This window comes from Cupressus sempervirens, chromosome 2 (genome assembly GCF_028749045.1).
Source record: "Cupressus sempervirens isolate cs-2001-9-10 chromosome 2, ASM2874904v1, whole genome shotgun sequence".
Lineage (NCBI taxonomy): Eukaryota > Viridiplantae > Streptophyta > Pinopsida > Cupressales > Cupressaceae > Cupressus > Cupressus sempervirens.
In genome coordinates, this window is record NC_143119.1 from 756,328,724 (window position 1) to 756,348,751 (window position 20,028).

Here is a 20,028-nt window from a genome sequence, read left to right on the forward strand (position 1 = left end):
TATTACATAGGAAGGATTTAAAATTTTCATTATATATATATATATAATCCATGCATATCATATCAAAAGAATCATATAGAAATGTCATTTATGACATGTCCATCATATCAAAAAATCAAAAAATGAGTGATATCAAAGTATTATATCTTAATATTTAACACTAAAATAAACTAACCCCTGGGTTAACCCTAAACCAAATTGAATATATTAAACTAGATTGAAAGGTAACCCTGGCCCTTAATTAATTAATATTATGCTTATGAACCAAATTGAATTAAACCATGATCATAAACCTAATTATATATCCCAACTTAATAGTAGAAACCTTGAATTTAACCTTAAATTCTTTCCCCAACCATTAACCAAATTGAACCGTTACCCTAAGATTTAACCAAGTTATATGTTGACCTTAAGACTAAACCAAATCACCTAGGTAAGCTAGAACTCAATAATATATTCAACACTTTATTAAAAAAAAATTCAAACCTAACTTTTTTGAATCAATCTAAAAGCTCTAACTATAATTCTATATCTAAAACCAAATTTAGCACTTTAAAACTTAATTCAATTTATTAACTCTTGTCGTAATTGAAACCTAAGCATGTAAACCTAATCAAATAGTACAAACCAAATTGAACCCTAATCCTAAAACTAATTAAACATTGATATCAAGGTCTCAAAATGATACAGTGTGCATTATATATATGTACATAAATAGATCTATATACATGCATATGTGTCATGATATGTATATTTGCACATATCATGTGCACGTGTGTGTATATATATGCACACGTATGCACATATATACACACGTGCATGATAGATATATGTGCAAATATACATATCATGCACATATACGCATATATAGATATATATACATATATATGCACACATATTTACTTTGTGGACCTAAATTGTACACTTGACAAGTTTATGTGCACACATGTATGTCTAAAACCTTTGAACATTCAATCTAACTTAGATAGAAATATAACTTGCACACATGTAGTTCTTGAAAGGTCCTTGAGTTCTTAAATTCTCAATATACTACTTGAAGTTCACCCTCTTTATCCATGTTTTTCAATATATGTAGTGTGAGTTGGTCCTCTTAACCAATATTTTTCAATATACGTACTATGAGTTTTCCCTCTATCTATATTTTTCAATATATTCACCCTCTTTATTCATGTTTTTCAATATATTTAGGGCCCGTTTGGCCACAGGCATAGGAATGGAGAATAGGCATGTAATATTAGGAATAGGAATGGCTATTCCAATAACAAGTATTTTTTGGAATGGGTATAAGCTCATTTTAGAGGCAAAATGGGAATGCAAAAATCATATTCCAAAATTTTCCATTCCTATTCCATCAACCAAACAGAAAATAAATATGATATACCAATTTTTCTATTCCTATTCCATCAACCAAATGGACCCTTAGTGCGAGTTGGCCCTCTTTACCCTTATTTTTCAATAAAAGTACTAGAAGTTCACCCACTTTATTCATATTTTTCAATAAATGTATTGTGTGTTTGTCCTCTTTATCCATATTTTTCAATATACCTACTAGAAGTTAGCCCTCTTTATCCATATTTTTCAATATTTGACCTGAAAGTTCAACCTAACATGCCAGCGGTAGGATTTGTTAGGGTTTTGCTGTTGGGCGTTTATATGTGTAGAAAAATGAATGGTGGATCTCACGCCAAACATTCAAAGCACGTCCTTTCCTAAGTCGTAGTCGTGGTGTGAACCCTTTAATACTCTCTATAAATACTCAGCTGCTTCAAGCTATTATATCAGGCAATAAATTGTACTAAGTGCTCATTGCTTGTACTTGTCTCTGCGAGTGCTTATTGCTTGTAGTTATCTGCCATGGCTGAAATGTTTGATAATTCCAGCACCATGAAGACCGCCACTCGTCGGACTGGAAATCATCATCCTAACTTGTGGACTGATGATTTCATACAGTCTCTGAGTTCTCCATATGCTGTATGAAAAGATTGTTATATTACAATTTTATTAACACAAATTATATATTTTTCTCTATTGAAAACTGAAGTATCAAATCATTTTTCTATATTGAAAACTGATGTATCAAATCCATTTTTTCTTTTGTATTTTGTGATCAGGATTCTTCATACCAGAAACATAGGGAAATACTTATTGATGAGATTCGTGATATGCATTCTAAAGGAGAAGAAGAAGAATTCGGTCTACTTGAAAAGATTTAGTTTGTTGATGTTCTGCAACGTTTAGGAATAGGTCGACATTTTCAAGAGGAAATCAAAACTGCACTTGATTATATCTACAAGTATGTTAATGTTTATTTGGTCAAGATGCTTTCCTCGAGTATTTAATTTAGATATTTAATTGTGTGAAAAGCATTAAGTTTGAGAAGATTTTTGTAATCAAATAATATCATTTCTAATAGGTGCTGGAATCATGATAATGATAATGGTATTGATGATATCAACACGGTGGCTCTAGGATTTCGGATACTACGATTGAATAGATATGCTGTTCCCTCAGGTAGTGGAATTTTTATTTTTGTCTCGATTGCATGTCTATAATTAAATTTTTAAAATCATTATACTAATATTTTGAATATATAAGCAGATGTTTTTTAAATATTCAAAAGTGAAGAAGGACAATTCTCTGGTTTCGAATCTAGCCAGCAAGATGCGAAATTAGCAATCATGTTAAATATATATAAAGCTTCAGAATTAGATTTTCCTGATGAAAATATCTTAAAAGAAGTCAGAGTTTTTGCTTCTACATACCTGCAAAATGCCATCGAAAAATATGGTGACATTGAAGGACCCAAAAATCCACTTCTAATGGAAGTAAGTACTTTTCATGAAAGAAATTAGCATTGGTCTTATTTTTAAATATTTTTGAAAAATAAAATTAGAACAAGAGACTTTCATGTTACATGATTGTAATTTCTTATCACTACAAATGTTCAACTGTTAACAAATCAGAAAACTTCTTTATTTTCATAAATAGTATATATTGTTTCAACAGCTTAACTATATATATATATAAATAATACTCACATCTTGTATGATCTTTGATGTATTTTCCAGATTGACTACACTTTGAGATATGCTTGGAGATGTAGGGTTTCAAGATGGGAGGCTTGGAACTTTATTCAAATACTCACTCAACAAAATTGCACTACATCAATTGTCAATAGCCTTTATGAGTAAGATCAAAATTTGTGTCCAATTATTAGTATTTCATTCTTCATTTAAAATTGGAAAGATGATTAAAAATAATAATCTTTCAATCTATTGTGATATTTTTTAAGTTCAATCTAATTTGACTCATTTAAGTTTTTGATTTATCTCAGGATTCCAAACAAATATTTGAAAAAGCTATTGGAACTAGCAATACTGGACTTCAATATATCACAATCACAACAACAATCTGAATTGAAATTAATATCAATGTGAGTGTTTTTAACTAAGAACTTTAGAAGAAATAAATATATTTAAATATTTTAGTCAAAATTATTAATCATGCAAAGAATCCATATTAGTAAATCCAAGAAAATGGAGTTATAATAATGATATCTGAGTTATTTTTGCTAGATGGTGGATAAATTCAAGCGCAATAAAACTGGATTTCTTTCGGCATCGTCATGTGGAATTTTATTATTGGTTGGCTTGCACATTATTTGAACCCGAATTCAGTACATGTAGAATTATTTGTACAAAATTAACTACATGTCTTTCCCTCCTTGATGATATTTATGACACATACGGGACCATTGATGAATTGAAACCATTCACAACAACATTAATAAGGTATTGAGTTAGACAATAGTTCTATATTATATAGAATGTTTGATTCATTTCCTAACTTTGTCTATTCATTTTTATTGTAGATGGGATGTTTCCACAATTGATAATCAACCAGACTACATGAAAATTGCTTTCAATTTTGCACATGAGATACATGGGGAAATTTCAAGTGAGGCTGAAAGAAAGCATGGCCAATTTGTTCACAAATACATTCAATCTTGCATAAGTACACATACAATGATCATATGTTATTAATATTTTTTTATCATGATATGATTTATACCAATTCTTATGATGTTACAACTGGCTACACATGTTTTTATACTTAAATAGTATTTTAATTCTGATGAATAAGATGTTTCTTAATAACATTGATCATAAATTTATTGTAGTTTATTATTATCAATAAGAATATTGTCATAATAAAAATCTATATTATAATTTAAATAAAAATATATAAGACATATTATATTTTTAATAAAAAATATTTATAAACTGTGCTAGAATTTAATTTAATTTTTTTCATTTGGACAAAGTCATAACAATCATTTATCCCTTATGACGTCTAAATAGAACAAATTGTATACTCACAAAATAATATTGACATTTATAATTATATATCTAAGTTTAATCTATTTCATATTATGTTGATTGAATGTACTAAGTTCTTAAGAAGATTAGATCTAAAGTCTTGGAACTATTTTAAATGATGAAAACTTTTGTATTTCTATTTCTTACATGATTTTTTAATTGTTTATTTGTGTCAAATTGTATACTCACAAAATAATATTGACATTTATAATTATATATCTAAGTTTAATCTATTTCATATTATGTTGATTGAATGTACTAAGTTCTTAAGAAGATTAGATCTAAAGTCTTGGAACTATTTTAAATGATGAAAACTTTTGTATTTCTATTTCTTACATGATTTTTTAATTGTTTATTTGTGTTTTTAAGTTTTTTATTTCATCCAGCTAGAGTTGTAACTCTTCAATGGGAGAAGTGTAGTAGGACCTTAGTAAATTCATGAGTGAAAACTAAAAATCAACAACAAAATAAAACAAAACAAAGAAAACATTGACATGCAATTTCATATTTAATTTTATTTAGTTTTTCTTTCTACAATACAAAACAAAAAACATGGGCAAGTTACCATTTTGAAGATTTCAACTTTTTATTTTTGTTTCCTATTAATTTTAATGACTGCAATACTCATTTTAAATTCATGCTAGAAAAATAAAATTCAACAACTAAAACAACAAGACACAAAACATAAAATACAAGCATATTATCATTTTGAAAATTTCATTTTTTTAAAAAAAAATTCATTTCTTATTATTTTAATGACAACTCTCACTTTTTGCATAGTAAAAGAATGTATTTTTCATTTCAAACCAAAAGATAATGTACTGCATCTTTTTGTGCCTCGTACAAAAATATATCTCTGTTGGGTGGGCAGTAGGAAAAATAACAAAAACATACAACAACACAAAACACCGAACACAAAACACAATGTGTTGCCACACAATAACATATATTATATTTCATTCACAGTGATCTCAAATGAGTACATAGTGTCTTTTTATAGGCAAGCATATAATATTCTAGAGAAATCTAACATTAGCCGGCAAGACAAAATATTACATGTTTATGGAAAATGCTACCTGACCCAACTTCTAGAAAATATTTTAGCCGGAAAACCCTAAATTGAAACCTAATAATCTAGAAGCATCAAACGATTAGTAGAAATTAATATTTCTAACACTCCCCCCTAATTTCTACTATCAATTACATTGCATACAAATCCAAATCTCAAAAAGCTATTTTCCAATAATCTTCATATCAATTAATGCCTTCATGAATAGTGTCTTCCAAGGCTGTGGCCTTTGATTTCTACAATATTTTGTAAGCAATTGGCTGCCAACGATTTCCTCTTTTCATAGGATCCACTGATAATCTTGTCTCATCTTACCTCATCTATCACAAATGTTGATAACCTTTTGCCTCTTTGATGCCTTGCTCAGATTTGTTTCCCATTGGTATTGAAGTCTTCCTTATGCTTGAACATTTGTACTTGAATAAACCTTTGATCAGTCCTACAAATTTATGCCAATTTGATCCATAGCTCCATCTACAATCTATTTTTATACAACCTGTCATAGAATCATTTTTGTAATCTCTATTCCAACATGTCTTGTCACAATGATTCTTTAAGCCACAAATATTACATGAATTTAAATCCCAACAGTATGCCCTTTCCTGTTACAGTGTGAACATTGCATAATCTTTATGCTTTCAATTGATTCTCTTGAACTTTTATTCATCTTTCCACTGCCTGCATCATATCCAAGACCTTCATATTTTGGCCTAATTGTAGGCTCAATTAGATTCCTTATTCCTTTCCCATGCATTCCTAGGCCTTTACCTTTGAAACTCATTCTTTTCATAATCTTCAAACCAATACTGTTTTTATCATAGAAAATCTGCAAAATTCTTGTCATTTATGTTCTTACACTTTTCATCACAAACACTTTCAGCTTCATCAAAATTGCATTTCTCAATCCCATAATCACTCAAATCATTTGTGTCACATGATACATCACAAACAAATGGTTTCACATTCAAACATTCTTTCTCTTGTTTCAAAGTAGACAATTCTTTCTTTAACATACTATTTTCCTCTTCCAATTTCTTCACATTTTCTTCTAAAACTTCGTTCATTTTCTCATCATCAAAAAAATTTAACTTTTCTTCTAATTCTTTATTTTTCTCTCTAAGCTTACATTTTTCCTTCACCTATCAATTATGTACTTCTTCCACAAATTTTAGCCTATCCTCTAGCTCTTCAATTGCCTCTATATATACACTAATTTCATTTAACAATTTAGATTTTTCTTCTCCCATTTCATTTCTTACTTTTTCCAGTTCCTTTTGCAAAATATCTTTTTCACACAATAATTTTGCATTTTATTTCTTCACCATCACTAGTTCTTCTTCTAACTTATTTGTTTTCTCTTTTTGAACTCTACCATCTTTTCCCATTGAAATCAACAATTTAACGCACTTTATTCTATCTTTAAAAAAAATTTAAATACCATTTTACTTCCAGAATTAAATCTTCAAACAACTTGAAACAATCCCTTTAGACAGCTAGACTTCTCACAATATTCTTCTATTGTTATAATTTCTCAAATGTAATTAAGTAATTGTAAGAATTCACACCATACCTTTCTTGCCTACTTGCCCTCTTTCCTGCTTAACACTTCCTGTGCATTCTTCTTCATTCTCATAACACAAACAATTTTCCACCATTTATCAACACCAACACACTTGCTCTTTTATCACAATCTAAAGTTCTATCCAACCTAGCTCTGATACCAATTTGTTGGGTGGGCAGTAGGAAAAGAAAATAACAAAGATAGATCAATACAAAACACCAAACACAAAACACAATGTGCTGCCACACAATAACATATATTATATTTCATTCACAGTGATCTCAAATGAGTACATAGTGTCTTTTTATATGCAAGCATATAATTTTCTAGAGAAATCTAACATTAGCCAACAAGACAAAATATTACATGTTTCTGGAAAATGCTACCTGACCCAACTTCTAGAAAATACTTTAGCCGGAAAACCCTAAACCTAAACCTAATAATCTATCTAGAAGCATCAGATAATTAGTAGAAATTAGTATTTCTAACAATCTCCATGTATTTGCTAAGGTTTAGTTTGATAGAAAATAATATGTTCTCTCCAAAAGAGTATATAGAAAATATTGTTATTATTTATATTAAAATTTTAAAAATAATTTTTATAAGTAATGTAAACATTTTAAGTTTGATATTTAAAATTCAATATTTAAAATTTTCCTTTTTCTTTTTGTTATAGTGGAAAAGTTATATCGAGTCTTACATGCAAGAAGCAGAATGGATAGCTTCTAAACATATGTCAAGTTTTGATGAATACTTGATGAATGGAGTGATAAGTAGCGGCATGAGAGTTATACTAGTGCAATCACTCATACTAACAAATACTCCTTTATCTGATGAGACTTTGGAGCAACTTGATATCCCATCATCAAATTTGCTTTATCTTGTATCATTAACTACTCGACTAGTGGATGATATACAAGATTTTGAGGTAATTGATATAAATATTTACAAATACATTAACAATTTGAAAATGTTGAAATGAAAATAATCATGTATTAATTTCCCTATTCACATTTTCAAGGATGAACAAGCTCGTGGGGAGAAAGCTTCAAGCATTGAATGCTACATGAAAGACAACCATGGTTCTTCAAGGGAAGATGCTTTGAATTATATCCAAAATCGTATAGAGAGTTGTGTACAAGAGTTAAATAAAGAGTTTCTTGAGCCTTCAAATGTTCTTGATTGTTGTAGAAACATGTATTTCAATGCTGGCATGCGAGGCATATTCTTCCTATTCAAGGATGTCGATGGCTTTACATTCTCCAATGGAAAAGAGATACGAGATGCAATAACAAAACTTTTGGTGGAACCAATCATTCCGTGGATCAAGAGTAAAATTATTTAGTATAAGTACTGTTAATATCCCTAGAATTGCTACTCAATACAATTTGAATAAAAGGGATAATGTCTTGCTACTATTTAGATGTGAGTATTGATAGAAATATGTTATTATATTAAGAACATATTTTTTCCAATTTCACCATGAACTTCCTAATTAATGTTTTTTTCATTCCAAATGCTTTATTATATGTTTATTGGTTCCTGCCTGCCAAGGCAGAGAACTATTGCCCAGGCTTCAAGCGAAATAGTGATTAAACTTTCCATCTCCATCCAATAATATTGTTTTACTTTCTGAGTGTTAAATTTTACTTCAATGATTGTGACCACAAGATGATTGAACTTTAAGGGTTGCCTGCACAATGCGAACAGTGGCAAATTTCCATTGGTTAAATTAGATGCTTTGCAAATTCCAATGCTATGAGAATGCTCGAATATTGAGGGAGAGGAAAGAATTAATATTTTCTATTCAAATGGACAGAAAAGAATGAAACAGCTGCCACTTCCATTTTATAGATTTAGCCAATTGTCAATTTTGCATTCTCGCTGGCATGCAGATAGATATCTGTCATGAGTAACACTGGCATGCAATATAGCTGTCTGTCTGTGGTTAGAATGTTCTCTTCAACATTTGGATGTGGGTGCTTAAAATCCAATGCACCTGCAACTATTCAACCTGCTATAGAATACAGCTGCCAGATACACGGATTGTGCGAGTTCGGTGACATTAAGAATTCTAGTACTTTATTCCTCCTCCTTTGATATTTCATATCTGTTTTCCCTAGTCTGCAAATATTGTTAGGAACATTTAGGGTTTGTTTTTAAAAAAAATTCTACTTCTACAGCTTCACGATTGTGCACTTTCGACTCCCTCTTGGTTTGTCTCTACTTATTAGCATGCAGATTTTTGCATATAATGTATAGCACATGTGTTCCAGCAAATAGGTCATTGTTTGAGCGGTTTGCAATTCCAGGAAAGAATCGTCTGATTTTTGGAACTAATTCATTGCTTGTAGATGTTATGGGTGTGTTTATATGTCACATTGATGTAAATCTGTGAAACTCAAAGCTATGCTGGATCAAAAGGAATGGATGGCATGCATGCATTTTTTATATTTTATCTCGTAATCCTATTTTGAAGTATTGTCAATTTGTCATTTACTGTCCAACCAAATTAAATTTGACAGTGTAACTACAAAATTAACTAATTTGATTTATTTTGTGATGGCAGATTGGATTTAGGGATAAGTAGGCGATTCTTGTGACTGTTTGCAAGTCGAAGAATAAAACATTAGCTCTTATAATTATTCTATTATTTTTTAATATTACGATTTTATACTCTTTGCAAATTACTCCAACAACGAACCCAATTCCTCCTTTTTTTAGAGTTACCGCCTTCTCCATTTCCCAAATCGGATAGATTATTATTGTTAGTAGAAATTCCAACTTTTTATTTTGGGTTGGGTGTGATTTAGCAAGTCATAAGTGACACTGATCATTCTGATCATTCCTCATCAGAGATTTCAGCATATTGTACCCTTCTTGCATGGTTGCAATAGAATAACCTGATGCATTTGTCTTAATATTTATCTTTATGTTTCAATAATGCTTTTTTGAAATAAAAGCAGAAGGGCGCTGGCTGGGGCTGGCTCATTACAGACAACTTAGACGATTACCAGCAGATAACCATCAGAACAGAACTATCCCCAAATGCTTTTAAAAACAAAAACAAAAGTTTATGCTATAATGAAAACAATACCTACATGCATTAAACAAAATGCCTCTAACCAAGCATTAGAAGTAAATACTAAAATTATAAAGATATCTATAGGCTATAAATAAAATGTATGTTCACCAACAGAAGTCACTTAACAAAAACAAAGGTGTGACATCCTTAAAATCAAAAAAGTCTGTGAACCAGCAGATTAACAGCATGCAGAAAAAAAGAAGGGGGAGGAGGCCTTAAGATTTCTTGGCCTCCTTCTTCCCCATTAGGACATTCACCTAGTCTTCCGTCAGGAAGTCATAAAGCAACTTGGAGTCCTCCTTGGGTAGGTCACCCTCAAGCAACTTGGAGTCCTCCTTGGGTAGGTCACCCTCAGCTTCCATCAATAGGCATAGAGTGGTGGCCGCCGCATGAGTGACTTTAATTGTTAAACTTGGTTAACAATCTCATTCTTTCCTCCAATGCCTAAACTCTCTCTCGTAGCTTATTACCAGCCATATTAATGAGCCATATTTGAAGCACCCAGATGACCATCCCTGCTAGCCTACATATCCTACACAATAAGGGGGTTAGTGGTCTTTTTAGAGCTTGCCTTAATAGCATATCCTACACAATAAGGGGGTTAGTGGTCTTTTTAGAGCTTGCCTTAATAGGGGAGGAGATTGTAATGGGGGAAGGCATCCTGTTCACTATTTTGGAGAATTGATCTTTAGTAAGGTCCACACACTTGGGCACAACCGTCGCCGAGACATGCAACACCTCCTTATTCTCCTTGCCATTACTAGAGATTGACCTCGAGGAATTAGAAATCTCTTCTTCAAACCCCTCCATACCTCCTTTACCAAAGTTAATAGTTTTCTCCTTCATTCTTTTTTTTTGTGGTAGCCCAAATTCTCAAAATCCGATTCCTCCTCCCGCAAGGCTCCCTCCCTTAACTTCCTCTTAGCCTGAGACTTAGCCAACCTCCTCCTTCCCCCTCTCTCCTCATCCTTCGACTCCATTTGCATTTTCTCCTTACCTTTTCCATTTTTCCTCCTAGGGGAGGGATTAACTAGGGACTCACTAGGAGATGGCTAAGGGGTAGGGGCTCTAGGACCAGTAATCCTAAGGGGGGCCATATGGGGCCTAGGGTTCAAGTGAATAGGAATATCAACTTCCACAATCCTAGGGGGGACCAAGGCAAGGTGAAATTGGTACAGTCTAAAAATAAGACCCTGATGTTGAATAGTAAAATCAACCCCCCTTCTCATTTTATCTTTCACATCCACAATTGAATCTTCAAGATCATGCAGCAGGAAGAAGGGAATTGAAAGAAAATCATGATGTCTGAAATGATTAAGAAGAGGAAAATGATAGTAGTAGCAAACTCCATACCTGCCTTCTATGGTAAGATATCTCATCAAAATCAAACAAACCTTGTTCCACGGGTCAGGCAACTTCTCTCTCATAAAACCCCCTCTATGCTGAACTGGTTCCTCACCATCCTCAAAGAAATGTTGCAAACTAGTTTCATTAGTCACCCATGTCACCTTCTACCATTTTCTTCTCCTCACTGCCAAGCTTGTCACCATAGCAATCACCTCCTCTGAAACATGAAATGAGATACCATTGATGGTCACCTTGCGATTATCCCATGAGTTAACAAATTGCATAGAGAAATTCTCGTCATGACCATTAAGGGTCTCCATGAATGGGACAAAACCGCCCTCTTTCAAAATGTACTAGACCAAGGGCTTCCTCACACTATCCTCAATCATAGCCGATTCAATGCACAATAGGTCACCTCCCATCTCTGTAATATTTTCCTCTCCACTCTCTTTGTTCAAAACCCAGAGCCTACAAATAAAAATTTCTCTCTTAGAAAGATAAACCAAAAAATGGAGATTATAATTACAAATCATAGTAATAATGGAACTTGCCAAATTGGTGAGAAAGATCATGAGTTGGCCACCACGATCTTTTCCCCAATTGTTTCCATCATTCCCAACATGCCACAAATCTATAAAATATAAATCTTTTTTCTACACAACGTACGATGATCTATAAAGGGAAATGAATAAAAATCCCCCCATTTCAAACTTCCAATTTTTGGGCCATGAGTAATTACTATTGCCCATACTCAAGCCTTTTCTCCTTACCACATAAGCATCAAGTATGATTCAACCCTGCTAGCTCAACAACATTATATAAAGTAACTAGATAGGATTCATCATTATATATTTCCTTATTCACTAACTCTCTCACCAAATTTGGCAAAGCATTCAAATTCCTCCAACCTCTTAGCCCTTCTAGTTTTAAGCCAACCACTTCCATGCCATTAGCCATGCTATTTCCCTCCCAAAAACTATGATTCAAATCAAATCTATTGAGGGTGGCTAATTGGGACTTGATATCATTAACAATACTTTTGATAGCCCATCCCTCCCACATATTGCCTTTAACTATCTCAATAATGACTTTAGAATCGCCTTCAACTTGTACATCCCGCCATCCCACACTCAAGACAAATTTTAAACCCCAGTATAGAGCCATCACTTCTGCAACATTATTTGAAACTTTCCCTAATGGACTAGTATAAGGCAGTACCATCCTTCCCTTATAGTCCCTAACAATCCCTCCCCTCACCGATCCCTCTTTTCTAGCAGCACAATTGAAATTAAGTTTGACCCAGTTATCTGGAGGTTTCCATCGAGTTCTCTTTCTAGCTATAAGATTATAGTTGTCAACCTCCATGGTCCCATCCATCAATGACCAACACTCTACAATTCTTATCTCCAGGGTAGAAGGGGGAACACTGGCTTTCTCCAATTGCTGCATCTAATGCTATCAACTATCAATTTGGAGACAATATCAACCACAACCTTCACCTCCCTCTCCTCATTTTTGAACACCTTGTTATTTCGCTCATTCCAAATACCCCAACACACTATGGGGGGGAATAATCTTCCACAAGTTGATAAGTAGGGGGTGGGTGAAGTGGCCCTACCAGTTCACCAAATACCCCACCTCCACATTGAACACCCAATTCACCTCAAACTTCTAGAGGATTTTCCCCCACACCTTATAAGAAAATCTATAATGTAGGAATAGGTGGTTGATACTCTCTTCCTCCCTCTTACACATACAACACTTGTTAGGTAATTGGAACCCCCTCTTCCTCAAGTTGTCAATGGTGAGAATTTTCTCATGGATCGTGGTCCACTAGAAAATGTTAATTTTTGGCATTAAATGGTTAAACCAAACATTTCCCCTATCATCAGGTTCAAGATATTTATCAAACATTAGCATGTAGGTAGATTTAACCAAGATATCCCCAGCCGAGGTGACCCTCCAAATGAACTCATCAGTCCTATCTCTTCCTGGGATCTTGTAATCTTTGAGCAAAGAATTCAATTCATCAGTCAAGGCCTTTCCTATCAAGTCATTCCCTCTTAACCTCATCTTCTTTCATTTTCTTCCCAGGCCAATATAATCTACCACCATTCTACCCCCCATATCATAAATGTTATATTGAAGTGATCCAAACTTTGTTCTTGATAAAAGTTTATCTATAAGCCATGGATCCTCCCATAAATTGATTTGATTACCATTCCCCACAAGCCACCTTACACCCTCCCTCAGAAGGGTTCTATTTCTCACGATGTTACCCCAGATATTAGAGCCCATAGGAAGATCATTTCTCCAGGTACAATGAGAGAAATTAAGATTACCAAGTTACTTAACTCTCATTATATTACACCAATTAGAGTCTCCCTTCATCAAATTCCACCCCACCTTTGTGAGAAGCACATTATTCAAATCAACTGTCATCTTCCTCACTCCCAATCCTCCCCTATGCTTAGGTTTATAGACTGTATTCCAACTAACCAAGTTTAATCTTACCTTCTCTCTTCCCCTAGAACATAGGAAGTTACATTGAATTTTTTCTAATTTATTGGCCATACATTAAGTAATTTTGAATATGGATAGGAAGTACACTGGTAATCCTTGGAGAGAGGAGATCAGAAGTTCTAGAATTACCTACACTACTCAGAGTTTTGCCTTTCCATCCAATCAACTTCTTCTCCATCCTTTTTGAAATGTTATTCCAGAAGTTAACACTAACCTCTTTCACAGTTAAAGGAAGACCCAAATAAGTATCTAGTAACTCTACAACATTACAAGCAAGAATATTAACAATCCTTTGTTGAAGGTCTGGAGGGGTATTAAAAAATAACACTTTACTTTTTTCAAAGTTGATCTTCTATCCCGCATTCATAGCATATATCTCTAGCACCGACTTCCTATCTCTAGCTTCACCCACTGAGGATTCCCCACCAACTAAGGTGTCATCCACAAATTTTTGGATCACTTCTTGAGGTAAGGTGGATGTAGGTTTAATCCCTTTGATTATCCCCCCTCTAACTTCCTCATGAATGCTCTTCCCAAAACTTCAGCCACTATAATGAATAGGTAGGGAGAGATAGGGTCACCCTTCCTAAGGCCTCTCTCCCCCCAAAGTTTCCCCACAATGTCCCATTAACCATCATAGAATAGTTAATAGTTTCCAATATTGATTTTACCATTCTAATAACCTTCTGACTTAGACCAATCCTCTCCATAACTTTATACATAAAAGTCCAATTGACCCTATCGTAAGCTTTAGAGATGTCCAATTTTAGGGCCATACTAGGATTACCACTTTTCTCCATAGAGTGCAAAACTTCATGTGTCCTTATTGCAGCATCTAGGATTTGTCATCCTAGAACAAACACATTCTGGGTTTTCCCAATAAAATTATGTAGAAGCAGCTTCAACCTATTCACCAAAATTTTAGAGAAAATCTTGTAGGTGGTGTTACAAAGTCTGATCGGTGTAAAATCAAATAGAGTCTCCAGGTCTTTCACCTTGGGAATTAGCACAATGAAGGTTTTATTGAGCTATTTGAGGAGCTTCCTAGTCCTAAAGAAGTCATGAGCCGCCTGAAGGAGATCTAACTTGATTAACTCCCAAAAGTGTTTAAAGAACAATGGTGGGAAACCATTAGGACCTGGGGATTTATAGGCTTTCATGGAAAACACCACTCTGTGGACTTCCTCCTCTATCACCATCTGCATAAGCTCTTCATTCTCTTCAGGTGAGATCACCAAGGGCATAGACTCAATTAGCCATTGCTGATCCTCCTCTCTGAAGTCCCTTTGTTCTTCTTTAAAGGAGTTCCTGAAGTAAGCTATCTCCCAGTTCCCAATCTCCTCAAGTTCATTTGGCTTCACATTATTTTCATCTTTAATACTATCAATAGTGTTTCTCCTATGGATTGAAGCTGATCTATGAAAAAATGCAATGTTCCTATCCCCCTCTTTAAGCCATAACTCCCTTGATCTCTGTTTCTAGTAAATCTCCTGTCTACTCAAAGTTTCCTTCCAAAGTTTCATATAGTTCCCCTCTTCCTGGATCATGTTATCCGTAGGTATTCCTTCCCCCATAACTTTTTGTAGTTCCACTAACTTCCCTTCCACCTCCGCCTTGGTCTTAAAGATGTCCCTAAAAAACATTTTTTTTCTAGGGCACCACATTTCTCATTACATTGTCAAGTTTAACAGAGAGCCGATACATCACTGTCCCTTCTATTTTTATCCCCCACGACTTAGCCACTCTACAGATAAAGTTAGGATGGGATTGCCACATAATTTCATATCTAAAAGGTCTTGGTCCCCCCCCGGGAATCTTCTTTCCATTTAAAAAGAATTGGGGCATGATCTGAAACCATCTTGGATAGTTTCTCTTATTAATAAAATCTTCTTTCAATAATGTTTCTCTTACTAACATCAATGCAAATCACTGAGCGATTGAGGGAATTAAAATGTAAGTAGCAAGACTAGTATTCTGCATATGGTTGGTAGGGTTCTACAGGAAGTCAAGATTTTCTTCCACCTTTTCCTTTCTTGCATATGATTTTCTTCAAGCTTTTTCTTGCTACAAAGTCTATCACAGATGATCTTATAAATATTTGTTAACTTTTTTGTTGTGGGATTGTTTACTTCACCCATATTCACATCAGCAACATTTACATTCTTCTTTGACTGATCATCGGGTAAAAGCACAAATTTGTGTCACCCGTTTATAAAGGAAAAGGCTAACAAAATTATAAATGTTCAGCTTCAATGACATAAAATTGGTATTATTATTTTGAATTTCAAAATGAAGTAAACTAATAAAATGTGTAGAAATGGATGGAGTTTAGGATTATAATTTTTAATAATTATTTGAAATAAGAATTAATATATTTTCCTAATTTTTATAGATAATCTTTTAGGTGGTGAAAAATGCTGAAAATTAGGGGTCTATTAATGGGAACAAAACTATATGGAAATAAACTCATTTCCCTTTGATATCTAAATATGTTATAGATAACATATATATCTAGAACAATAAAAAATGAAAATCAGCTTTAGGCCTATATTTTATCTTTTATAAGGTTTGAAATCTGAACTCACCTAAAATTGATAGTTTTTATCTCCCACCATATTTTTCAAAACAAATCTATTCTAACCAGGAGACAAATTATACATTCTAGAAGATGACTCCCTCCTTTAGAATGCCATATAGTTTTTAGATTTTTTTGATATTCTCTAATATTCTTTTCTTTCTCAAAACCAACATCTTTTAAATGTTTAAAATATGTGGTTGTATTTTTTTTTATAATTACAATATACTATATCTAATTAAAACACTATAAAATCTATATGAGAATATTCTTGACTCTGAGCACTATAAAATGTTGTTTACATATTATTAAAAAAAATCATAAAAAATAGTTATAGTTATTGAAATGCCACTTTTCTAAAATAATTTTATTTCTTTATTTAATTGGATACAAACTAGTATAAAGCATGCATTTTATAGAAATTTCTAATTGGAAAAGTGTGAGACCATATATAATTTAGCTAGAATGAATTTATCCAAATCATATGTTTAAAAATAATAGATTTTTAGATAGAATTACTAAAATTCAGTCATTCTGATAAGTCATCCTAAAAGGTGACACGACTTTGTACTTTTACCCCACCTTTCTTTTTCCAACAATCACTTGCATAATACCCAAATGTATGGCAATAATAACATTCCTCTTGTTAGACTTCTAGTTCTTCTTACCTCATTTAGATTTATTTTTAGATCTTGCTCCCTCTTGAATTCCTACTTGTCTCGATATTTCTCCTCCAACATTCGTTTGCCCAGAGTTTTCCTAACCTCTACCTCTAGAGCCTCTACCAGAGCCATTTCTTCCTCTTCCCCTACCTCTTGAATTTGACTGAGCTTTGAAATCTTTCTCTTGGGAAGATGTTGCTAATTTGTTGATTTAGTGCTCATGGGTTTATAGAGTATCCATCAATTGATACATTGTCAAAGTAGTGAGGTCCTTTAACTTTTCAATGGTCATCACAAGATTATCATACTTTGGAAGCATACTCCTAAATATCTTATGCACTATTCTCTACTCATAACCTTCTCCATTTCATTTCAACTAGTTTATCAAACCAGAGGTCCTTGAGCTAAAATGTGCAATAGACTTATTACCTTTCATTTTAAGGTTCCCAAAATGCTTTCGAATAATTTGTAGCTTCAATACATGGACTTTATTAGTCCCTTTGGAATTTGTCTCAAGGATATCCCATGCTTCCTTTGATTAATTAACTTTTTCTATCTTAGAAAAAAATATTTCTGTCATGGCTGCCTCAGTCAAGCTTAAAGGATTTTCATCCCTTCTTCTTGACTCCTTCAACTGAGTCTTTTGATGATTGGTGAGGGAAGCATACTGTGATGGATTGGTTACATCATTGAACACATTTACCATGAACTCCCACAAGTCATTTGCGACAATAATGGTTCCCATCTTCTTTTCCCAAGTATCACAATTTTGTTCATTAAAGGATGGTGGTTACTGCCAAGTTTTTCTTACATCTCTAGCCATGTCTCCTACAAAACAATTTCAAACACCTAGAAACTATGCCCAAACTCATGAGGATGTGGAGCTTTATAGCTCTGATAACATGTAAAAAAACTTCAAAAAATCCACAAACTATTGAAGTAGCCGAGTGATAGGTAGTGTCGAGTTGCTTGGCAAGGTAGAGAGTCAAGTTATAGGAAGTTTCAAGTTTCTTGGTGCCTATAGAAACCAAGTTGCATGGTCTCTAAGGGGGAGCTTAGTAGGAAAGGAGCTTGGTAGAGGAGACTGAGTCACTCGGTCAATGGAAGTTGAGTCACTCGAAACAAATAGAAGCCAAGTGTTGCAAGAAGAAAGAACATCATTCTAGAAAATGTGTAAAAGGGGTTGATGATTTCTCCTCCATTTCCCCAATACTTATTAACATGCACAATAGAATGTATCAAAGGAGACAAGATCTAAAACACAATATCTATTCGAGATGGAAAATATGCTTGCTTGCTTTTTATAAATTGAATCAAACAGATACAAATCTGGGGAATAAACTATAAACCCTAGAAGAACAAAATATTTAAAAACATAAATCAAACATACAAAAACATATGGCTAGATACAATAAACCTAGAGAAATCACTACTCATACAGGAAAAACCATTTCAATCACAAAATACCTAGAAAGTTATCCACACGTATTGTTGCTGGATTTGATAGAACTTTCTACCTGTGCTATTCTGCTAAACTCAACTGACTCTCAAAATGTATGAATCTAACTTGTAGAATGAAAGAATATTCCCCCTTTTTCATATCTTGTTGTCAATTCAAAAATCTTCCTCTCCTTTTCAAAATTTGAATTCACCTAATTGTATAAATTTTTCTGAGTGTTGCACCTGTAGATCATGAAACTTGGTAGGTGGACACAGAGCTCTAGGGACAACCAAAAAATTTAATATTCCAACATTTAGTTCTACAAGTTTTAGTGTTTTTTTTGCTAAACAATACTTTCCTTTTACGAGTTTCATCTTGGCTTGAAATTGTTGTTGTTGTTATACTTAGATTGTATTTCTATTTGAGAGTGGGATTTCCAAATATATGGCATATCTTGATGGTCATAGCTTCATCTGTTAACAATAAAATAGACTGATATGAGATGTGTGAAATATTTGTTAATAACCTAATATGAGATGTATTAAAAAATATAAACTATGAATCTATTTAGATAAATCTTCAGTTCTAATCAGTTAGTGGGTCATGAGATGTGGGTATTTTGAGGAACATAGATTAGTTGCATAGAGGAGAGATATGTTGATTGTGATTGTGCAAATCTAAATCATGTTGATTGTGATTAGAAGCAAATTAAGCTAGCATGGGATGTGGGCAATAGAGAGCACCATAGGAAAAATTGCCCATTTTTAAATGGGGCGAGCTGTGAAACACTTAAGAGACAAGGTGGCATGTGAAAAGGAAAACATAAAGGTTTTTTTTTCTTTTCATTCTAATCTTATCTATTTAGAGTAATTTGGTTAAAGTAAATTTAATGCAATCTAGACTATTTTTTTGTTTTTCAAAGTTTATCCTCCAAAATTGTTTATTGAGTGAAAAATACGATGTGAAATAGGGGAGATTTGGAGGGAGGGGATGTGAATTAATTTGGAGAGGAAAATAGGTTTCATTGAAGTTTAAATAGGATAACTTTGATATATTATAGATAATAAATTATAGTAGGTGAGATAATGAGGGGGTTTATAATGTTTAATTTATTTTTCACAATTGTCTCATTTGACTTATTAACAAGAGGCTTCTAATCATTATTATCATCATCATCTAGTCATTGTTAAGAAGAAACTTAAGTATCAAAAATAGATAAGATAGTAAAACCAATACAAGTAGGATGAGACAATTCACTCTAATACTATATTCTTTGAGACTAGTACTTGTCTATTCTATTGGAGAACTAGAAGTATAAGGATGTATGTTATGGTCACATTGAGTAGATTGATAACATCATTGATA

At 33.0% G+C, this 20,028-nt stretch overlaps 1 pseudogene across 1 annotated transcript; it reads left to right on the forward strand.

The window, feature by feature from the left end:
• Window positions 1-1,841: 1,841 nt before the first annotated feature.
• LOC149575622 (sesquiterpene synthase Cad-like) lies at window positions 1,842-8,454 on the forward strand (annotated as a pseudogene). The gene is made up of 10 exons (XR_016359701.1): window positions 1,842-1,992; window positions 2,133-2,314; window positions 2,435-2,532; window positions 2,620-2,846; window positions 3,090-3,208; window positions 3,356-3,454; window positions 3,597-3,812; window positions 3,893-4,031; window positions 7,707-7,958; window positions 8,052-8,454. The product of XR_016359701.1 is annotated as a sesquiterpene synthase Cad-like (transcript).
• The last annotated feature ends 11,574 nt before the right edge of the window (window positions 8,455-20,028 follow it).